This window comes from Meriones unguiculatus, chromosome X (genome assembly GCF_030254825.1).
Source record: "Meriones unguiculatus strain TT.TT164.6M chromosome X, Bangor_MerUng_6.1, whole genome shotgun sequence".
Classification (NCBI taxonomy): domain Eukaryota; kingdom Metazoa; phylum Chordata; class Mammalia; order Rodentia; family Muridae; genus Meriones; species Meriones unguiculatus.
Genome location: NC_083369.1, coordinates 120,030,347 through 120,041,119, shown reverse-complemented (window position 1 = coordinate 120,041,119; position 10,773 = coordinate 120,030,347).

The window sequence follows — 10,773 nt, the reverse complement described above, 5'->3', positions numbered from 1 at the left end:
CAGCTGTAGATAATAATAAAAAGAGACGCATGCATTTGTCTGATTTCCCTTTCCCTCCGGTAGATAAGGACTCTGAAGTGTAGCTCTCCATAACTGATGAGTTGTGACTGCGGTGGGGGAGGGGAACAACCCACAGTGTGCCAGAGGAGCACGAATGGGAGCACTAGATCCTCTCTGGAGCTGGGTCTGCAATAGCTTGTGAATCAACCATGTGGCTGCTGGAAACTGAACTTAGGACCTTTGCTCTTTAACGGTTGAGTCATCCCTTCACCTTCGTGTTTGAGACAGGGCTTGTGACTGACCCTCGAGCTTGTCATTTTTGTCTGGCCAGCAAGTTTCCAGTATCCATGGAGCAATCTTCCTAGGCCTTTTTAACTTTTAATCTTGAAATAAAGTATAAATGTACAAGAAGTTGCCCTTTACCCACTCTTCCTCAATAAATACTGATGTATAAATAATGATGTGTACTGGAAAGGATAGAACATTTGACATGGGCACAATGTGTATCCACTTCTATCCAATCTTCTTATTACATGTATAGACTTGGGGACCTACCAATGTAATCAAAATATTGAGCTATTCCTTCACCACAAAGCTCTCCCTCATTCCTCTTTGTGCTTGTCCCTTAGTTCTCCTCCACCATCCCAAACCCCTGCAATGGAAATGAAAAACTTTATTTTCCATTTCTATACTGTGAGTACTTTAAAGTATGAATTCCTAGTGTGGTAACACATACCTATCACCCTAGCACACACTCAGGCTGAGCCAGGAATTTAATAAATTCAGGACCAACATGGGCTACATAGTGATATCCTGATTCAAAAACTACACCCCTCCGCCTCCCCCCCCCAAAAAAAGGTAATTCCCTCAAGAAAATGGGATCTCTAGTTTTAACAGAATGTCAGGATTAATGGTCTTTCCAACCCAGGCATGAACACATCCCCTCTGCAATGCCCATGCTTATTGCTCAGCCAGCTGCATACCCAAATTGCAGCTGTGCTGTCACAAAGGCAGATGTTCTAAAGAGAGAGACTCATGCCCCTCTCTAGCTATCAGAAAGCAATTTTTTCCCCGAAGTTTCCTGCTGGATGAGACTCAGGATGAGACCTCCCAGGAAGGGATTTCACACAGCTCTGACAACTTATCAGGCCACTTTGCAAGGCCGACTGAGGAAAGCCAGGCAAGACAATGAGTCAGTGTTAAAGAGGACCACACCTTGACCAGGAATGCGTCTTATGAGTGCGTCTGGTCTGTGATGAAGGCTAAATCTCAGTGCCTCAGAAATTGAGCCCCTTTATTAGTCCCTCTTTCCAGTGTGACCACACTGAATCAATCTTGCTCTGCTTTTCAATGTTACTTATACCTTGAATTGGCATGTTGGGGGAGGGGTGGCTAAGCCTAGTTTGCTGGGGTTAGCAGTACCTACACTTTTACCTTAAAAGCTCCCTTTACCAGGCTGCCATTCTAGAGTCATTGATGGGTTTCACACAAATGTTGAGGGCAAGGACGCTCCTCTTGTCCATCCATTCTATGATTAGCAAAACTCTCACCTTTATTTAGTTTAACGGTGACAAACGCCTTCTCCCATGCCAATGTCCCCCTCTCATGGAGTCTTGTTGTAGCTAGAGTTTAGAGGGGACAAAAACCTGGGATCTGGCAGTCTCCTCACCATCCCCCTCACTCCTCCTCCCAAACTAGATACAGCCAACCATCCATAATATGCCAACTAAAGAGATGAGACATGGTGAAAAGTTGAGAAATTATATTTATTCAGGGTTGGCTGGAAAGAGGAACAGATGAAGGAGTATAGTTATTACCAAACCTGTCTTTAGGGGGGGATATAGGAGCTTTCAGTTGGAGGAGAGAATGAAGTGGGATAGGGGACGTGTGGAAATGAGCAGTTCTGATCAATCTGAAGCCTGGTTGATCTTTGTCTCAGTTCTGGTGTTCAAAACTCCGATTGCAGGCTTGGCTTGAGGGCAGCAATCTGGCCCTTCTGCCCTAGTTTGTGGTTGCATCATCAGAAAAAAATTGTCCCTCACTGAACAGGGGTCTGTTTCTGTGAGATTTCGTTTTTTCCAGAATCCAAGGTGGCTGAAGAAAATGGACCTCTGTGACTTTAGCCCGAGTAAAGGTGACAGACACAATGCAGGCAGGCAGAGATGTCAAGCTTTTAACCTATATTTGGTTCCCATTGAGGCTCTCTAAGGAGTGAATACTATTTGTTTGTTTGAAACTGAGTTTCACGTAGACCAGGTTGACCTGGAACTTACTACGTAGCTAATGATGACCTGGAACTGTTGATTCTCCTGCTTCTATCTCCCAAGCGCCGGAATGACGTGTGAACCACTATGGTGGGTTTCAGAGTTGGTGTCTGTTATCTCAAACGAGTGTCTCCTTTTTCTGTTCCTTTCACCTAGTGGAAAGGTTTGAGGCTCAGGAAGCCTGGAAGGCTCACCGGAAATTCCAGAATTTTCTTAAAATAATATGGCCTCTAGCAACTGGAGTTTTCCAGAATGACTGACTGTGGTACCTGAGGTGACTTAATCCCCACATGGTCTGTGAGCATATTGGCCACCTGATAGACACCTACAAAACTCACCCTCTGAGATAATCTAAGTGGATCAGCAACTTGAGAGGACTTGTGTGAGTAGGGAAGCTCCACAGGATACTCTGTGACCCATTGAATTGAAAACAGGAAAGGACTTCAAGTCATGCAAAGACCAGAAAGAGAAAGCCAAAGGGAAGCCCTGGCTAGTCCATGGTTGGGATTATTTGGGATCCATTACCTGTTCTCTCTCAGGCTGGTTTTTTGGTTTTTGTTTTGCTTTCATTTTTGTTTTAATGTCTCTGTATGGAAACCTAATTTACCTTTCTCATCACAGAGAACTTCAGGCTCTGCTTATCTTAACAGTAGTGACTACAGGCAGGCAGGCTCAGAACCTCTAAGATGTGGTGTCCTGGGCTGAAGAGATGGCTCAGTGGTTAAGAGCACCAGCTGCTCTTTCAAAGGACCTGCATTAAATGCCCAGCACCCAGATGGTGGCACACAGTATACCTCTAGTTCCAATGTGTCTGACTCCATCTTTTGGCATCTCCTGGTGTTCCATGCAGATGCACAGGCAGACATAGTTGCAGGTGAAGCATCCATGCACATAATAACTTTTAAAAATTAAAAAAAAAATGTGGCGCCCTTTATAAGGAATGACTTCAGACTAATAGTACCCTTCACAGCCAGGACCAGAGCTAGTATCTGCCTCAGAGGAAACTTTCAGTCCTGGCAATCAGGCCCAGTTTACTACTCTCAAGTACGAATTCCCTTGCTTTCGAGAACAATGCTCACTTCCTACATCTTCAGCTGCTTTGGTTTTTTTGGAAATCCTTGTGCATGTGGCCCTTCCTGTGCTGTTATTGTCTCCAGTTTATGAGAGTGGTAAGCATGTTGGTATTGTCTTTGTTCCTCACTTGCTGTGAGACTCTCTTGTGGAGGGTAAGCAGTATGAATGCTTAGAGCCTTGTTTTCCTTCTCTCCAAAGATGAACAGACAAAAACTACTCTTCTGCTCTTACAAACATAGTCACTGCAGTCCAGAGGGAACTTACAATGACAGTAGAAAGGTTTCAGAGATTTATTTTCTTTTAAAGTGTGTGTGTGTGAGAGAGAGAGAGAGAGAGAGAGCTGTGTGCACACTCGCATGTGCTCTCACAAAAGATGCCTGACAAGCCAGATGAAGGCATTGAATCCCCTGCAGCTGGAGTGACAGGCCCAATGTAAAGCCCGGGAGAACCAGATCCTGTACCAAGAACAGTAAGTACTTTTTTTTTTTTTTTTTTAGTTCATGTTTGTCTTCTTGAATTTTTAAATCTTTATTGAGTGATGCTGACTGGCCTTGGAATTCAATTTGTAGACCAGCCTGGCTTTGAACTTACAGAGATCCAATTTGCCTCTCCTTCAGGATTGCTGGGATTGTAAAGTGGTTTAGTCATTACACCCTGCCTGAACTTTTATTTGCTTATTTTAAAATTATTACTTACTTATTTTTATCTGTAGAAGTGAGGTAGCCATTCCATTGGAACTGAGATGGTCATGTGTGTGCAAGTCATGCTGGCGCACTATTCTTGTTGTTTTCAGCAAACACCTCCTGTTTTGCTTGGTTAAGCCTCCTGTTTTGCTTGGTTAAGCCTCCTGTTTTGCTTGGATACGTTTACTTGGAAGCCTATATAAGTGGTTTACTCTGTAATAAAGATGGCACCTTGATCAGAGCACTGCATTGGTGTCACTTCTTCGTGTTCTCTGTCTGTTTTAATTCCCAGACCCTTGTGCAGGCTATTGGTGGTCGCAGGTGACTACATGGAAGTGTTTTTTTTTTTTTTTTTTTTTTTTTGCATATATATCTATACCATGTGCATGCCTGGCGTCCATAAAGGCTAAAAGAGGGTACTGGATCCCCTGATAGAAGGTTGTAGGCCTCCATGGGTGGAAACACAGCTCCAAGAAAAATTAAGTAATGTTTAACTGCTGAGCCATCTCTCCAGTATGAAAAATATAGTGCAAATGTAATTCTTACAAGCACCTCTGGCCTGAGTGAGGTCTGTGGGTTACAGGCACTCCAGGATAGCTCTGAATGTGGCCCAACACAATTTAGATGACAATGTCATACAATAAAGAGCTGACAGTATTTTATTTTTCTCTGCGACAAAGTCTCATTCTAGTCCAAGTCCACCTGGAATTCAGTATGTAAACAAGTCTGACTTCAAAGTAAGGATGCTTTTCTGCCTAAACCTCCCAAGTGCTTCTGGGAATATCAGCTTGCACCACCACACTTAAGAAGTCTTCTGTATTTTACCTTAAGGGGTTCTTTGTTATTGATTTGGTTTCATTTTTTGGTGTTGTTTTTCCTCTTCTGTTGACTTAATTTTTAGTATTGTTCATTATATTTTGAAGTACAAGGAAAAGGCCATAGGATGTTAATAAATCAATTAAAACATGCCATCAAATTATCCAAATAGCTGTTTGAATGGCAAAAAAAAAAATCCATTAAGAATGTAATTTTGGGTCAGCCAGATGGCTCAGCAAGTACTTGCTGCCAAGCCTGACAATAAAAGTTCCATGCCCAGGACCCACACAGTGAAAGGAGACAGTGGGTTCCTGCACATTGGCTTCTAAGCTCAATACCCATGCCCACCCAGGCATGTGTATGTGTGCATGGATGTGCTCACATCCACATCCACATACGAAGTAAATATAATTCAAAAACAGAATTTAATCTTGTGCAGGGGAAATAGCGGGTAGAATGCATAACCAGCATTCACACAGGACTGGGTTCGATCCCCAACAATGCGTAAACCAAATGGGGTGGCTCATGCCTACACCTCAGCATTAGAGAGGTAGAGGCAGGGAGATAAGGACTTCCAGATCATTTTGTGTGTTGTTTTGTTTTGTTGGAAACAGAGTTTCTCTGTGTAGCTCTGACTGTCCTGGAATTGAGGCTGGCCTCAAATTCACAGAGATCCACCTGCCTCTGCCTCCCGGAGTGCTGGGATTAAAGGCATGGGCCACTACTGCCTGGCTTCAGATCATTTTTAATACATATCAAGTTAAAAGCAAGCTTAGAACACATGAGACCCTGCCTCAAAGAAACTAACCAAAATTCTCTCTCTCTCTCTTTTGTAAGGAAGCCTAAGCAAGGCATGGTGGTCCATGCTTGTAATCCCAGCACTTGAGAGGCAGGAGAGTTATCTGTGAGTTTGAGCTGCATAGTGAGACTCGGACGTCTCAAACAAAGTACGACGGCAGTTTTCCAACCTTCAATTATGTCCAGGTTATTTGACGGTAAAAGTCAGTCAGAACTCCAGTGGTGGCCTTATCACCAATCCAGTTGTCAGGGTTCATCATCACCCAACCCTGTGGGATCGAACGAGTGTGCACAAGAGCGTGTGAGTGTATGCATGGTGTGTGTGGGTGCGCGCGCGCACATGTATGCTTGTGAGGGCCGGCTTCTGTACTGGATCTCTGGGGCTTTTCAGTAAGAACATCATCAGAATCTTGCTACAAGCTAATTAATCATCACATCAGCTCATTGCCAAACCAAGTGGCCATGCTGATGCACTAACGCAGGTCTCCTGAGTCATTAGGGCATGGAAAGAGAAGGAAATGGCCTAATCTCCTCCTAGGATTAGAGGATAGAAGTTCCTGAGTCCTAATGAGTTCCTGATAACCTGGAAGTGTGCTCCTGACTCAGTACTTTTTTCTACTTTTTCCACTTATATTCCTTAATTTAAAAAAAAAAACAAACAAAAACAAGCTACCCAGAAACAAAAGGGCCCATTGTCTTGGCCAGCCAGTTCCAAGCCTTTCAAGACCCCTTCTCGCTGTAAGCAACTTTCAGCTGGTTGGGAACAACAGTCATCCAATCACCTGCCCTTCCTGTCTGTATGATGTCAAACTGGACTGACAGTGGGGTTTTTTTGTTTTCCTTTTTTTTTTTCCATTTACTGATTATTTGGATCTATAGCAAATCTTCTGTCTTCTTCTTGGAGAGTGTATAGTAGTTTGCAGTTTGATTTATGTTTGGTTGACAGTCACTGGTCAGAGGAAATAACTTTGACAATTGTTGCAATTTTTTCCCCCTGGCCACTGAAGTATTTGGCTGTCTACAGGATACCATAGTGAGTGGATGACTGTGCAAAGGCTTTTCTGTGGAGCAAGTGATTGCTAGCACAAGAGCCAATGGCTTAGTTTCCTCCTGTTGTAGCTAGGGGGGCTGGCTGATGCATGGGGGTCTCTTTACACAGAGCTGCCACTGCATCTGACTCTCCAGCTGGGAGATAACCACTGTACATCATACACTACACGGGTAAGGTAGACAGATCGAAGTCCGTTAGCTGTGGGATCCTAGAAAAGCCAACATCTCAATGCTAGAACTGCACTGTAGAATTGCTGCAAGAGTTTTAGAAGGCTAGGCAGCGTCTACACTGTGACAGGCAGACAGTGCTTCCCAACTTTTACCACACGTCCGAATCCCTCGGGGGATCTTGGTGAGATTCTGACCCTGAATGAGGCAGTTTAGAGTGAAGGCTTGAGGTCTCCATTGCTAAGTTCCTTAGGCGATATATTCTCTACTGGGATCGTACATGGAGTAGTGGGAGTCTTCTTGTTTCCTCGGTTGCTTGCTTGCTTGCTTGCTTGCTTTGAGTTAGGGTCTCTTGTAGTCCAGGCTGGTCCTGAACTTGGTATGTGGGAGGATGATCTTGACTCCCAACCTCCTGCCTCCATTTTCTAGGTTCTCAACACTAACAAGGTACTTGATATTTTTTTAAAAGAGCCTAACACAGTTAATGCTTAATAATAATAACCACAAAATATTTTGAGCCCTCATTTTGTTTATTTTTCCAGACAAGGTCTGTGCATCCTTGGTGACTAGAAACTTACTATATAGGTTGGGTTCACCTTAAATTTGCTTTAATCCTCCTGTCTTTGACTCTTTATTAAAAGTATTTTATGTATAATTGTTTTGCTGGCCTGACTGCCAATGCATGCAGTACCCATGGAGGCCAGAAGAGGGCACTAGATTCTCCCAGAATCGAAGTCACTGATGACTGTTGGCCATTGTTCGGGTGCTAAGAATGAACTCAGGTAGTCTGCAAAAGCTGCCAGTGCTCTTAATGGCTAAACCATCTCTCTGGCTCCCTGGTGCCTTTGCCTCTCAGATCCTGGGATGATAGTTGTGGGGCACAAGGTTAAATCACTCATTTAAAAAGCACCAAGAAGAGACATAAGAAGATCACTTAAGCCCAGAGCTCCAAGACTGGCTTAAAAACATTGTGAGAATCCCCATCTCAAACAAAAAATTTTTTCAAAACAAGTGTTTTGTTGTTTGGATTGAATTTTTGAAACATAGTGGGCCTTTAATTGACTCTATAGCCAAAGCTGTCTGTGAACTCTTAAACTCTCGATCTTCTAGCTTCCACCCATGAAATACTGGTTGTTTACAGGGGTGTGTTGCTGTGCCTGGCTTAAAAAAATACATTCTTTCAAAAAACAGCTTTTGCAGCTGGGGGCAATGGCGCATACCTGTAATTCCAGCACTCAGGGAAGCAGAAACAGGCAGATAGCTGTCTTGTCAAGGCCAGCCTGGTTTACAAAGAGAGTTCAGGACAGCCAAGGCTTCATATAGAAACCTATCTTGAAAAAGTAAAAAACAAAACAAAAACCCAGCTCTTGTTTCAATATCTAAATAAATTCATTTCTAACTTTCACTCCCAAGACTTAAAATTGAAAGTAATTTATTGTGGGGTTTCATTTGTGTGTGTGTGTGTGTGTGTGTGTGTGTGTGAATGTGTGTGTGTCTATGTGAGTCTCTGTGTTTGTATTTACTGCATCAATTTTGCCATTTATGTTTCATGTCAAGATTTAGCATAGTTTCCTCAACATTGGCACAATTTACGCTGTGTTTATTCAAGACAGAATTATATTGTTTTTCTCTATCTTGATAAACTAAAATCCGCCCACCCCAAGAAATCATTTATTCTCACTTTATTGAAACAAGCCTGTCTACTGTCTATCTTGATCACACCTGGAATCACAGCCACCTCATGTGTTCATTAAATCAGTGACTCACAAAGCAATTACCCAGCTAATTAGAAAATGCATTTAGTGAGCTGGACATTCCCCACAGCTGCTTCCCTTCCGGTGGGCAACTTTTATTAGGCACTGAAGCTGTCATAACTCAGGGTAGGTGTCTATTTAATGTGTTGAAAAATCTTTTGACTAACCCAACAATCAGCAAATCATACAAAAACTAAGTGAACAAAATGAGAGAAACAGCCAGACTTAGTTATCTTGGTCCTATAAAGCCTCTTAGACTAGCGTTGTGGCACATTCCATCTTTCTCTCCTTGTGACTGACTTAACTCGCCTTTGATGTAGTAACTGGAAAAGGTCTCAGCTTCATGCCCCGTAGCGGAGTCTACTTCAGTACTCCGTTTAGGACATAATCCAGGAGGCCAATGTTCTGCTCTGGCGTGTTGTTTATCACTTCCGGATGAACAACTATCTATCGCTCTCTCCCCCAGAAGCTGCTACAGTCTTTCCACTTACTTAATGGCTCCCTTAAACAAAAATATCTGGAACTTGTTCCCAGAATTCCCCTAGCAATCCCAAAGTTTGTATGCTGGCCCTGCACAGCCCCTTTGGAAGTGGACTCGGACGGCAGGATTATGCGTCGTCAGGTAATCACAACCCTTGCCCTGTCTCTCGTTGCAAGTTTCCGGTTTGGTAGCTCCTCTCAGGGTGAATCACACTTGTTTTCCCAGTGACAGCTTTGCTTCTTCATTGAACTCGGTAATACATATGGCCCCTTATCTAGTTGGGCCCTTTCCTAGCCGATATTCACCTCTTTTAAGTCACTCCCAGTGAGGACTTTTTCAGTTAACTGGAATACCCCATGCATCACTTGTAACGCATTACGTTAACCTTGTGGTGCTCAGCCTGGCCCTTCTCTTCTCTGGATAGTAAGCATATTTCCCCAAACAGGACTATCTCAAACTCTCAGTCCTCTGAACACTCACAATTCCTAATGTTATGCAAAAGAACACTAAAAGTGTATTTTTATTTGTAAAGTACTTTTTAACTTTTTGTGTAGGAATTTTTGTTTTGTTTTGTTTTGTCTGCAGGTCTGTCTGTCTGTGCACCACATGAATATGGTATACACAGAGCCCAAGAGAGGACACTGGATTCCTTTGAACTAGATCTACAGGTTGTGAGCTGCCACGTTGGGGAAAACAGTGGTGGTCTTAACCCCTGAGCCATCTCGCTAGCCTCTGAAGTACATTCAAACTACTGAAAGGAATCATTCGGGGAGGATTATGGACGAGGGCAGCAAGGTGTGCTATTTTCCCTGTATACCTTGTAATGGTGTCTGATGTGTTTCCTTGTTCATTCTGAACCCAGAGTCTCATGTAGCTCAGGCTATCCCGGAACTTCTGATATTCTGGGCTCAGACTTGCAATTGCTAGGGTTATACACACACAGTATTATGCCTAGCCAAGTTTTAAGTTTTGAAACATGACTCCTAAATTATATAAAAGGTTAAAAATGAATCAAACCAGGGGCTGGAGAGATGACTCACAGGTTAAGAGCAATGTTTGCTTCCTGAGTTCAAGTTCCAGCAACCACATAGTGGCTCATAAACATTTATAATGAGATTTGGTGCCCTCTTCTGGTGTGCAAGCATACATGTAGCTAGAACACATAGTAAGTAAATACATCTTAATATATATATATTAAAAAAAGAATTAAACCAGGTGTAGGAGTATGGGTTTATTTTTTATTTTATTTTTATTTATTTCTGAGAGAGGGTTTCTCTGTGTAGCCTTTGCTGTCCTGGAAGTCTCTTTGTAGACCAGGCTGGCCTTGAACTCACAGAAATCTGCCTGCCTCTACCCCCTGAGTCCTGGGATTAAAGGAGTGTGCCACCATGCCCAGATTTGGAATACAGGTTTATAATCCCGGCACTTGGGAGGTAGGAGGCAGGGCAATCAGTTTAGGTCATCTTCAGCTACATAGCCTTTCAAGGCCAGCCTGAACTGTACAAGGGGGCTCCATCTGAAAAGGGGGCAAAGAGGAAGAGAGGGAGGAAAAAACAAGTGAAGTAAAAATGAACAAAGAAATACATAGCTGGGTATAGTAGTTCACACCTAATCCCAGAATTTAGGAGACTGAGGCAGGAAGATTGCTGTTTGAGGACAGTATGTGGTAGAGTTGAGGGCATGTC